Consider the following 11,858-nt stretch of genomic DNA (forward strand, 5'->3'; position numbering starts at 1 on the left):
TGTCCACAGTGTCACTGCAGAAGGGTCTGCTCTGCAATACACAGCGTTGCTGTGAGTCGGAGCAAACTCAACAGCCCCTCACAACATCGGCAACATCGACGGTAAGAAAACACATTTTTAAATCTGGAATCAGAGTTCCCTCTAGGATAGGAACTTTCACAGCTTAGGAAGAATTCTCCAGAGAAGACCCTTCACAAAGCTAAGACCACAACACAAGCTCAAAGAAGTTAAACAAGGCTGGTGAGCAGGAATGAGGCAGGGACAAGACTGAGAGGAACCAAGTAGCAGGAAAGGCAGCGTTGCTAAGCAACACATCCGGATGCTAAACTTGACAGAAACGGCCAAGGGACCAGTGCATGGACAGAAGGCCCCACTGAGGGGCTGCAGTCACCAGTGAAGCGTGTCCATCGCAGCTGCCCCTGAACGTGGCATTTGGAAGGTAAGGGACAGAAAGAGAAGCTGCCTCAAGTCTAGTTTTGATGGGGGGTTGGGGAGATTCCTGCAGAAGTGAGCAGAGAGGAGCCCAGCAGAGACCGGAAATGAGCTCTGGCGGGCAGGAAGGAGGTCAGTGCCTGTGAACTCCAGGCATCCGGAGGACGACTTTACCTCGCCAGGGGCCAGGTAGGGGGCTGAGCACATCTCATCAGCAACACGGGGTTAAAATGACAGCCTGTGGTTCCTATAAGCTAGAATTGCTTACGACTTTAAAAATGACACTGAAAATAGCAGCATGGGTAAGGCAGGCCAGTCCCCAAATATCTGGATAAGCAGAATGAGAGGTTTATGGATTCAATATGTTCAGAAGCAGGGCACCCTGACTGTGGTTGGCCATTTCCCACCAACCTGGATTTTCCTGAGCTTGCCAAGGCCACGCCTGAATTCATCTGTGTCACCCTCACTACATTCACTGTGCCACAGAAGTGAGGGATACTATTCTGCAAGGCTTATGAGGTTTACCTTTAACTCTTTACCTGGTTTAAAAAACAAGGTCCTAATCCCTTGGGTCACCACTGCTTTCTAAGTAATACCTCCACAGTCCTGTTGGAAAACGTATAGAGTTGACCACAGCTGACATCAATGTGACAGGGCACCTTTGTCACACAGGTTTGGCCAGGTTGCCTTATGCAGGTAGACACTTCCATTGGGCGATGACCAAGCCTGTTGCAACCAAAAGGGAAGGCAATGAACTGTGGGGTGTCCACACTCAGAAAGGACCCTGTCCTCTCCTGCAATTCCCAGGGAACCCTCAGGCCTCCCCTCGACGCACCTGCCTCATCACACACCTGAGACAAATGCTGAGTCGTGGGGACCCAAGGGGCAGTCCCTCTCTGCACGTGTGTATGGAAATCCATCCTCTGAACAGAAATGCTAATTACAGCCTTGTGCATGTGCGCAGTCTGTTACCTGCTAAAAATAAGCCGTCTGGCATTCCACAGGTGCAGCTGAGTTGGGAAAAATAATGTTTTTAGCACCAGTGGGAGGAGGGGCATCCCAGACTCCTGGGAGCCGTCTGTCTGTAAGAGCATATTTCCAGCACCTAAGTCAAAGGCAGCTCTGATAAGGGCTTAGAAGGAAGTGAAGAGCGCTTTAGATAAAGTCTCTATTGTCTTGGGAAATGCTCTGGAACCAGCAACAGAATGTGGCTAGAAATGTGGATGTTAGATGTGCTCCTAGTGATGATGTAAAAGAATACAATGATCCTGTGATCAGACAATGGAAAAAGGGGGACACATTGAATGCAGGAACAAAGATTTATGTCCAAATGTTTAGTGTAAGGTCAAATTGACAGGTGATGAACTTGGACATCTGGCTTCTAAGATTTCTAAACAAGCTCTTAAAGGGATTGATTTTGCCTCGCTGCTTATAATAAAATGCAAAAGGCAAGAGATTGACCTAAAAGTGAACTTTGTAAAATTAAAACATAATTTGAAGATGCGGACAATTGTTTTATAAACTAAGGAACGGGTATCCTTGAATGTTCACCAAGGATGCGGCAGTACTAATCTAACCAAGTATGGGCAGAAAATCCACCCTCTTAAATGGAAAGGTCCCAAGGAAGAATGAAAGGAGAGAATACCGTCTGCTGCCTGCCTGTTGGAATTCCACAGGAAGGAACAGAGGAGCTATGCATGTGTTCCTCTGAGACACTGAAAGGCCCATCTATGGAGCAGCCTGGAGATGAGCAGACCTGTCGGAAGGTGTACAAGAAGCACAGCTGCCTAGTCTCAAAGGCTGAATCGTGTTCTCCTGGATCCCAAAGGCCGGGGCCATAGTTTCCTGAGTTTCAAAGAGTCAGATTGTCACCAGCTTGATTCTGGAGCGTGGAGTCACTGCAAGAGCCAAGGGGCAGAAGAATGGGGCACCCCAGGGCTGAGGGGGGTGAGGGAAAGGATGGATTCAACACTAAGTGGTCTAGAATAATGGGGCTACCCGAAGCCGAGGGGACAGACTTGCCCTGGGCCTGAGAGGTTTTCCAGCGCTGGGACTTGGGTCCACAGGATGCACTCTGTCCCTGGATCCTCTCTCTTGGCTCTGAGCCTTACTGGCTCAGTTAATCTCTTTTATATCCAAAACAGATTGACTCAAGATAAACCTAATCCTGTAGACTGCATCCTGCCTCATTAACATTCTGCCACTAATCTTGTTTTATTAACTTCATCCAGGTTAGGATTTATAACACGGAGCCTAATTACAGCAGATTGCATTTTGGGGAGCACACAACATGGGGACTGGGAAAAGGAAAGATGACTTTCATTCACTTGTGCTATAATATTTATTGAGTTCCAGCTATGATCCAGGCTCTGCTAGTACCTGCATTTAAAAGGCCAATCCCTGCCCTCATTCATTAGCTAATGTAACAAAATACATACCGAGTCAGGAACTAGGGGCACAATGTGTATGTGTGTAAACGTGTGTTCTGTGTGCTGTGAAGGTGGAACTGACTCATTCCTGACCCTCTAGCAGGTTTTCAGGGGCAGTAAATCGCATGGGAGGAGACAGCCCATCTTTCTCCTGTGGAACAACTGGGAGATTCAAACAGTGTACCTTTGGAATCTCAGCACAGCTTCTTACCACTAGGCCACCAGAGCTCAGGGGAACAATAGTGAATGAAAATGGAGTTAAAGGCGCTGTGTAGACACGCTGTGTAAATATGCTATGTAGACATGCTTTGTCAATCCCATGCCAGCCACGTGCCAGGTTCAAGCACAACAAGGAACACAAGATATCAAGTTTACAGAGTGAACGTTCCCTGCCTGGTCCTGGTCCTTGGGAATGACGCTTCCATCACTTACTGCTCACAAACTAACTCGCTGGCACACCTGCCTTCATTTCAGTCAGCAAGTCAGGGACAGGCCCTCCAGAAACACTCTGGGGCTGTGGGGGCTACCTCCACAACAGGGGGTTCACCCACACAGCGCAGGGAGGAGTGGGAGAGCACACCTCAGTCCTGCAGCTCCTGACACCTGTCCACTGGACAGGCCTCTGCCGTCATTTCTGGTTTTATGATCTTGTGTGAGAGAGAAGCAATGTCTCCATCCGGAATTTCTGCTGGAAAAGCCGCCTTCTCCTCGTGCAGGTGGATCTCAGGTGGAAGCAGAGTGGAGCACAGCCAACAAAGGGTCATCAAGTTGAAGATTCCACTCAGCTCACTGCCGTCGAGGCCTGGATCACCCTGCCTCCATTGCCGATTCTAGCTCCACCTCCAGGCCCCTGGGTGATCAGGTGCACTTAGAGAGGTTAGCAGGGACAGTGGGCGAGTGGTCGGAGGTGAGAGAGGGGGCCAGACAAGGAAGCATGGAGTCTGGATGAAGAAACATCTAGACGGAGCTTTTCAAAAGTTGCCTTTTCAGAAGCCTTTTTTGTCATGCCAAGGAATGTCATTTAAGGTCTCAGAGTAAAACCTCATGGTCAGAGACACACTGGGGCTTTCTAAGATCCTGGCATCTAAGATCCTGGACCTCCGAACCCCACAGCAGTGGTAAATCCCACCACTTACTCACAAGCTGTGTGACCTTGAGTTGTGGTTGAGTACAGTTCAGTCAGAACCGGCTCATGGCTGAACCTCCAGCAGGTTTTCAGAGGCAGTTAATCTCAAGGGAGGAGATTGCCCATCCTTCTCCTGTGGAGCAGCTGATGGATTTGAACCACGTGCCTTCGGGATAGCAGCACCATTTCTTACCACTAGGCCACAAGGTGGTTTCATTTCTCTGTGCTTCAGCTTCCTTATCTGGGAAACAAGCGGTAGGTCTTGTACAGGATTGTTGGGAAGAATAAAGCAGAAAGTGTCAGGAAGACGCCAGCCCTGTGTCTGCCTGTAAGGTGGTGACTCACCGGGATGGGCATTGTTAGTATCGGCACCCACATTGTCATATCTCATGAGGATCTGACGGTGCTTCATCCCTGGACGCTCGTTTGGGCTTTTGTTTTGTTTTGTTACATGCTGCAGTCAGTTCTCTCTCCTTGACTGAACCTTCCCTGTTAAACCAGAGGAGGAAGCTCTGGGGTCGTCCCTACGGCGACATCACAGACCACTCCACACTCCAGTTCACACGGGACCTCTGGTGGCTTGTTGTTAGGTGCCATCAAGTCGAGCACGACTCAGCAATAATACTGTGAACAGCAGATCTGAACCCTGTCCCGTCCTGTGACGTCCTCACAATCTCTGACACGCTTGAGTCCATTGTTGTAGCCACTGTGTCCATCCACCTGGCGGCTTAGTGGTAAGGAATTGCATTGTCAACCCAAAGATATGTGGTTTGAATCCACCAGCTGCTCTGCAAGAGAAAGATGGGTAATCTCCTCCCATGCAGCTCACAGCCTCTGAAGATTCCCCCGAGGGTCAGCTATGGTTAGTTCTGACCTGACAGGCAGGACACAACAACTGCGGCTCACAGGCCAGCTTTCACGAGCCCCCTTCCCAGCATCCGCTGATCCGCACAACCTCATCTCTTTTTTTTTTAACTTTTTTTTTATTAAATTTTATTCATTTTAATGAACATTTACAGAGATTTGGGGTTTTCATTCATTCATTGTTGCACTATTTTCTCTACCCTCCTCCCCAGTTCGTTCTTTTCCCCCCCCTTGAAAGTCTGTTTTAATTGTCCAATTGCCACAGTGCTTGTCAAAGCCAGTTCTGATTAATCTCCTTTGTCAGTGTGCCCTTTGCCATTCCCTATCACTCCTCCCTGAGAGAGACTTCACCCTGATTCATAAGGAAAAGGGGATGGCGTATTCTCTTAGCTACTTCCTGCTGAAAAGGGACGCTGTGGGTTTCAGGGTGAAGATCTTCTCTGATCTGGACAACCTCATCTCTTGCCTGCAGGCTGCACCAGTCCTACCTGTCCTCCTGCCCTACCTCCCTGCTCATATACGTGTCCTTGCTGGACTCAGATCCCAGCACCTCTGCCCAGGCTGTCTTTGCAGGACCCACTTCTCAGACCTCTTCTGCCCACAGTCACCCTCACACCTGTCCATCCAGCCGCTTGAGCTCCACGCTTCCCCTACAGATGTCCTAGCTCAGACCCCACCACCAGGAATGGGCAGTCCTAGTGCCCTACAGAGTAAGGGGCACCTTCTCAAAAGACCTCTGACTCCCCAGTCCAAAGTCAGTAACCACATATGATGACATCACTGCTTATTCCCACACAGTACTCTTCATGGGTTGATGCCACCCTGGAGAATGTCATTTACCTATTCCTGCCATCTCTCCCATGGACGGGGACACCTGGTGCCCAGCACAGAGCAGGCGGCAGCAGTACTCATGGGCTGCATGATGCTTCACTGCCACTCAAGACTGACCTACAAGATAAAGCTGTGGCCATCATGTCCATAATAACAACAGCATCAGAAACCCGGGGGACAGTCCACACCGTCCTACAGAGTCACTCTGGGCTGGAATCAAGTTGACTATGATAGGTTTGTTACTATTATTAATATTAATATTAACGTTAATGTTAACATTAATATTAATATTAATATTAATATCACTACTACTACTATTATGACTGCTATTATGGACCGTCACGACACATCACCCGGTGTTTACAACATGCTTTGCAGCCTGCAGGTCCTCAAGCACCTGCCATCCCCAGAGAGGAAGGTGAACACAAATCCAGACATTTGGGCAGAACGGGTAGCAAAAGAGGAGAATTCTAAGCTAAACAGAAACATTTTCCAGCATTGAGACAGAGCATGTGTTTCTTCTCCATCTCGAGATAAAAGAAAATACTCAGAGGACAAAAAATCTTTTTTTAAAAATCTACCCTTTTTCCTGAAGATTAGCACACCTCAGTATTGGAGAATTAGTTCTAATGGAAGCTTCTCGATGTCAGTTTGTTTCATTTGCGTCAGGAGGCGGAGACCGGTGTGGGCCATGTTGGGGTCGGGGGAAGGGAGGCAGCACCTCCCTCCTCCCTCAGCCCCTCTGCCCAGCTCAAAGATGATGAACACTCTGTGGCTTGTCTCTCAAGAGCTGCAGGAAGCAAAGAGGCCAATTACAGGCAAAATCTCCAAGTGTCCTACCCCCAAAGCCGTCAATTCCAGGGCTGCCTCTTGACCAGATTCATCCATGTCCCTGGCTGGGGACCCGTGTGTGACAATGGGTGTGCGTGCACACAGCACCTGCCCATGCTAGAGGCTGCTGCCGACAAGCTCTGAGGCATAAACGTGCCCAGCTCTCACCTCCAACTGGTCCACAGGTATCGTCCAAACCCCATTTGTAAGTGGGACCTCTTACACTCTCTGGAGCACCAGATATTTGAGGATGGTGGCAGTGTGGTCTCCTGGGGCAGCACACTGACCACACACTGACTCTTCAGTGCCTTGCTTGGGGACCAAGGGAGATTGGGGCAGGCCCCACAGACCAGCACTCTCCCCAAGAAAGTTTCATTTCTCTGAGGCTGTAGACCGAGGTAATAGGATAGTAAATGAGACTTCCAAAGACTTCCAAATTTGGGTTCCAAACTGAGAGTGAGAAGTATCAGAACTCACTTACTCTAAAGAGAGGGCTGGAAGTCTCCCCAGAACTGACAGCACCCCAACAGGACAGAAGGGGGCATGTGAAAGGAGACCCTTGGAAGAGAATCTCAGAAGTAGACTCCTGGATCCAGAACAAATTAGGGTTCGTGGAGACCCATCTGTGGAGACTGGCGGTCCCAGGAAGGAGTGGACGTTGCTTCGCCCTGCACACAGCAGAACCTGGAGCCCAGGGCAGCCTGAGTTAAGAGGGCCCCCCGAGGGGCTGGCCTGGGGCCGTACAAATGGACATGGACAGAATTCCTGTGCTGTTCCTCCATCCTTCAAAGAATGATATCCCTCTCCAAGGGCTGGTCCCTCCTGGCCACATGCCCAAAGTATTTGAGACAAAACCTCAAAATCCTAGGATAGACTTGTTTGTTCTCCTGGCAGTCCATGGTAGAAACTTCGTATATATCCCAAAGAAACAAGAGTTGTAACAGGAACTCACACGCACACATTCTCTCTCTCTCATGTCTATCACAGCAATATTTACAACAGCAAAAAGCTAGGAACAACCCAAATGTCCATCAGTAGATGAAAAGTTAAAGAAACCATGGTCCATTCGCACAATGGAGTATTGTGCATCACTGAAGAATGATCAAGAATTTGTGAGATGCTGCAAAACGTGGATGATCTAGAAATAATTATGCTGAGTGGCATAAGTCAGCCCAAAAAGGACAGTTACGGTACAAATAAGGTCATTAACTTAAATGCTAAGGAATGGTTAACACACGGAATCAACCATGGAGGATTAACATGGAGGAAGAGGGAAACAAAAATTAACAAATAAAAAAGTTAGGAGATGGGAAAGGCTGTGGACAGTAAGGGTTTGATGAGACACTGTAATTAATACATTCATTAATACATTAATCAATTGTAATTGATGTTATAAAACAAAATGTATATGAATGAAATTCAATGTAATTTGTAAACTTTCACTCAAATGAAAAAAGGGGAAAAAATAAACCAAAGTCATAAAGAAGAAAATAATTTTAAAAACCAGCGTAGTCTTTTAGATGGTGGAGGGTAGGAGGACCGGAATGCACCCCAACTTTGCACCATGGGCTGCTCTGAAGCCCTCTGTCCTGCTCTCTCATCCCCCATCCTCCCCTGACCCTGAAAAGAAGAGAGGATGCAGGCTGACCATCAAGGGGCCTCTGCGGGAGATCACTTCCTTCCCACCGGAGATGGCTCCAGGGACAGACAACGTCCGGACTGATGTGAAATCGATGCTGATTTATCCTGGACCAGATGCTTTAATTTCTGACCGTGTCAGAGAGGCTGTGGTTCTGCGCAAAATGTCACCCAGGGGTGAGAGACAGGGGTCAGAGAGGAGTGGAGGAGGGGCAGTTCACCAGGAATAGAAGAAAGGGGTTAGCAGAGAGGGGAAGGTAGGGTCCCCCTGTGTTGAGAGAGGGGTCAGCAGGGAGGAGAAGGGAATGGAGCAGAGTAGGGGGAGTTTCACCAGGGGTTGGAGAGAAGGGTCAGCGGGGAAGGGAGGAGGGAGGGGTCCTCCAGGGGTGGGAGAGAGGAAGTCAGCCGAGGGTGGGAGGGAGGAGTCACAGTGCACAGCTGAACACAGAGAGAGAGTGCACATTCACCTAACAGACTGTTAATTTCATGAACAGTGTAAAGGCACTTGGCTGGTGACGCAGACCTTGGCTAGCTGCATCGCTAATCTAAATGCTGTGCATCTCCAGTGGTTTTAATCTACAACCTGCTCCTTCAGGGACCTCTGGTGGCTTAGTGGTGAGGAACTGTGCTATCAACCCAAAGGCATGTAGTTCGAATCCACCAGCTGCTCCCTGGGAGAAAGACGAACAATCAACTCCCAAGCAATTTACTGCCTCTGAAAACTTGCTAGAGGGTCAGCTGTGAGTCCCAATTTGACAGTATACAACAACAACAACAAACTGCCTCCTCCAGGGGAATAGTTTCCTCTCCTTATGATTTACAGCCTCTGAAACTTGATGGAGCGAGGGTTGCTATCAATTGGAACCTTTCTGATGGCAGTGAGATGACATTTGCAACTGACCTGATAGCAGAAAATCACTCCTGGTCTCCCAAAAAGCTTTAAGACACTTGGAGTCCCATGGAGCAGCTCCTTACACGGCCAAGGGGTCGACGCTGACTCCCTGCACGACTGAGAAGAACTGCCCTAAGGTTTAAGGCTGTAACTGTTTACGGAGGTCGACTCCCACCTCGCTCCCCTGGGACGTGCCTGGTGCATTCAGTTGGCATCTGAGTGTTTTAACCTCTGTGCCACCAGAGTCCCGGGATATAACATGTGTTTTCATTAAGGTATCCCCCTTGTGACCAAGAGTGTAGTGACAAGGACACGGGCAGTGTGGGTGACAGAAAGGGGCCCTCTTTTGGACAATGCAAGGACTCGATTTTTCCTTCTCCCACTGCCTGCAGGGCCTTTAGCAGCTGTCCCTCCCTCAGCCTCAGTGTTCTCATCTGTGGAATGGGAATCAAGGAGAAGAGGCCTCCAAACCAAAGTAGCAGGTCCTCTAATGAAACAAAATTGGCTCAAGTGAGGAATTAAAAGTAATTTTTATATAGTTACATCCACACACAGGTGACAGAACTCACATAAATGGCCATAGATGGCAGGACCAAGGATTTTCTTCTCGAGTGTGGTTCTGCTGGTTCTTCGCCCGGCATAAATCATACCACTCAGGTCTCGTTTCTTCGAGGTGGAAGAAGGACTTTTAAAATATTTACATCCGGCAGGAATCTGGAAAGACAGGGCAATGGTGGGCATATTTTAGTGTTGATTGGTTTTATAAAATATAATGAATGGGAGTGATTGTATGAAACACAATGTGAAGGGAGACAGTGTGAAAAACAATGCATATGAACTTTGTAGGCAAATCAGTAGAATATAAAAACTTATTTAAAAAAAAAGAGTAATAGAAAAAAAATTAAATTATCTAGGTATGATCCAGCTTCTTCTCAGGCCAGGGAGATTTCCCAGTAGAAGTTTCTAGAACCATCGGTCCCAGTCCCATCCACTCACCACTCCTTGTGAGTCAACCAGACAACATTACCAGAACCCAACTTGGCAAATGAGGAAACTGAGGCAAGGCCAAGTGAAGTGACTCACCTTGCTTCAAAGAGCTCATGACCTGGGGGCCTGTGTCTCAGTGGCTGGGAAGCTGGCCCTGGAGCCGCCTGCCTGGACTTGGGCCCTGGCTCTACCACTTTGGAGCAGAGCAAATTACTAAGCCCTCTGTGCCTCAGTTTTTCCATCTGTAAACAGGGATAATAAGCAGACTTGACCCATAGTTGTGTGTGTGTGTGTGTGTGTGTGTGTGTGTTTTATGAGCATCATTAAATTCAGACACCACAAATGGTAAGAAGACCCAACTCAGGAGCCAGACAAACAAGGCCAAATCCCATCAACTGCTACGCTCACCTGTTTGGAGGCTGTGGACAGGGTTCCCCAGCTCTCCTCAGCACATGAGACAATTGCAGTGCCTCCCTCACACTGTTGGGAAGCTTGAGTACAGGTTCCGCTGGTTTTAGGTTTTGTTTTGTGAAACAATTACAACAGTGCCAAGCCCATAACCCAGGGGTGTCGAGTTGACAGTGAATCCTATCAACCCTGCAGGACAGAAGAGAACTGCTTCTTAAGGTTTCTTAGACTGAATCTTTATGAAAGCTGACTTTTTCCAAGGGAGAAACACAAGGCCATCTGGTTTCATTACGACTTAACAGCTTTCAGAACGAAAATGGAGGGTAGGCTTGGAACCAATTCAACAGCCACAGGGGGCGTTTGTTTGCTTGTTTGTTTGTTTTCTGCCCATTTGGTCTCTTCTCTCCCCCTGCTGTGTTCCCCCCACCTCCTCAGACAGGCAAGTTGGTCTTTCCCTCCAGTCACTCACACACACTTTCTCACATATGCACCGCTCACTTACGCTTCCACTCACACACAGCCATGTGCCCTCACACTCACCCTCATCCATCCACACTTTCTCACTTGCACTCTCACACTCACTCACTGTCAATCACACGCGCACATACTCTCTCACACCTCACACTGCCACACAATCACTCTTTCACACCTTCACTCTCACACACATCACACACACTCAGGTGCACTTGGACACACATACACATGGACCCTGAGGCACATGAAGATCAAGGCTCTAGACAAAACTCCACCCCAGGGACCCACTCTGAGTGCTCCCACTCCCCATCCTCTTAGGGTCCACAGTCCCGAGCCCAGACAGAGACTTGGCAGTCACAAGGAGAAACCAAGTCCTGTGTGCAACGCTGCCACAGCTCCCAACCACAGCTCCAGGCTTGTGGCCAGCACTGTCCCTACTGCCCCCTTGCCCTGTGACCCTCTCACGTCCCATGTCTGGGAAGACACTACTTCTGGGTATTCTCGGTGCAGCAGTCATTTTTGTGAAGTCTGAGTCTCAAAGATTTTTGAAAGTTCAGCATGCACCCCAAAAATGCAGACTTCTATTAGCAGGAAAGAGAGAGGCCAGACATTGCAAAGCAGCCCGCAGTTGCTGTCACAAACCCTGTGTCAAGTTTACTTCTTACCTCTACTCTACCTACTGTAATACCTTGGTTCTCAGCCAGGGACAACTTTGTCCCACAGGAGACTTTCAGCAATGTCCGGAGACATTTTGGGTTGCGTTAGCTGAGTGAGGAATATTACTGGCATCTCATGAGTAGAAAACAAAACCAAAAACCCATCTCCAGTGAGCTGAAACCCACTCCAGTGAGCTGAAACCCACTCCAGTGAGCTGAAACCCACTCCAGTGAGCTGAAACCCACTCTAGTGAACTGAAACCCACTCCAGTGAGCTGAAACCCACTCCA

Source organism: Elephantulus edwardii, unplaced genomic scaffold (genome assembly GCF_000299155.1).
Source record: "Elephantulus edwardii isolate Elephantulus edwardi_28Jun2011 unplaced genomic scaffold, EleEdw1.0 scaffold00015, whole genome shotgun sequence".
NCBI lineage: Eukaryota > Metazoa > Chordata > Mammalia > Macroscelidea > Macroscelididae > Elephantulus > Elephantulus edwardii.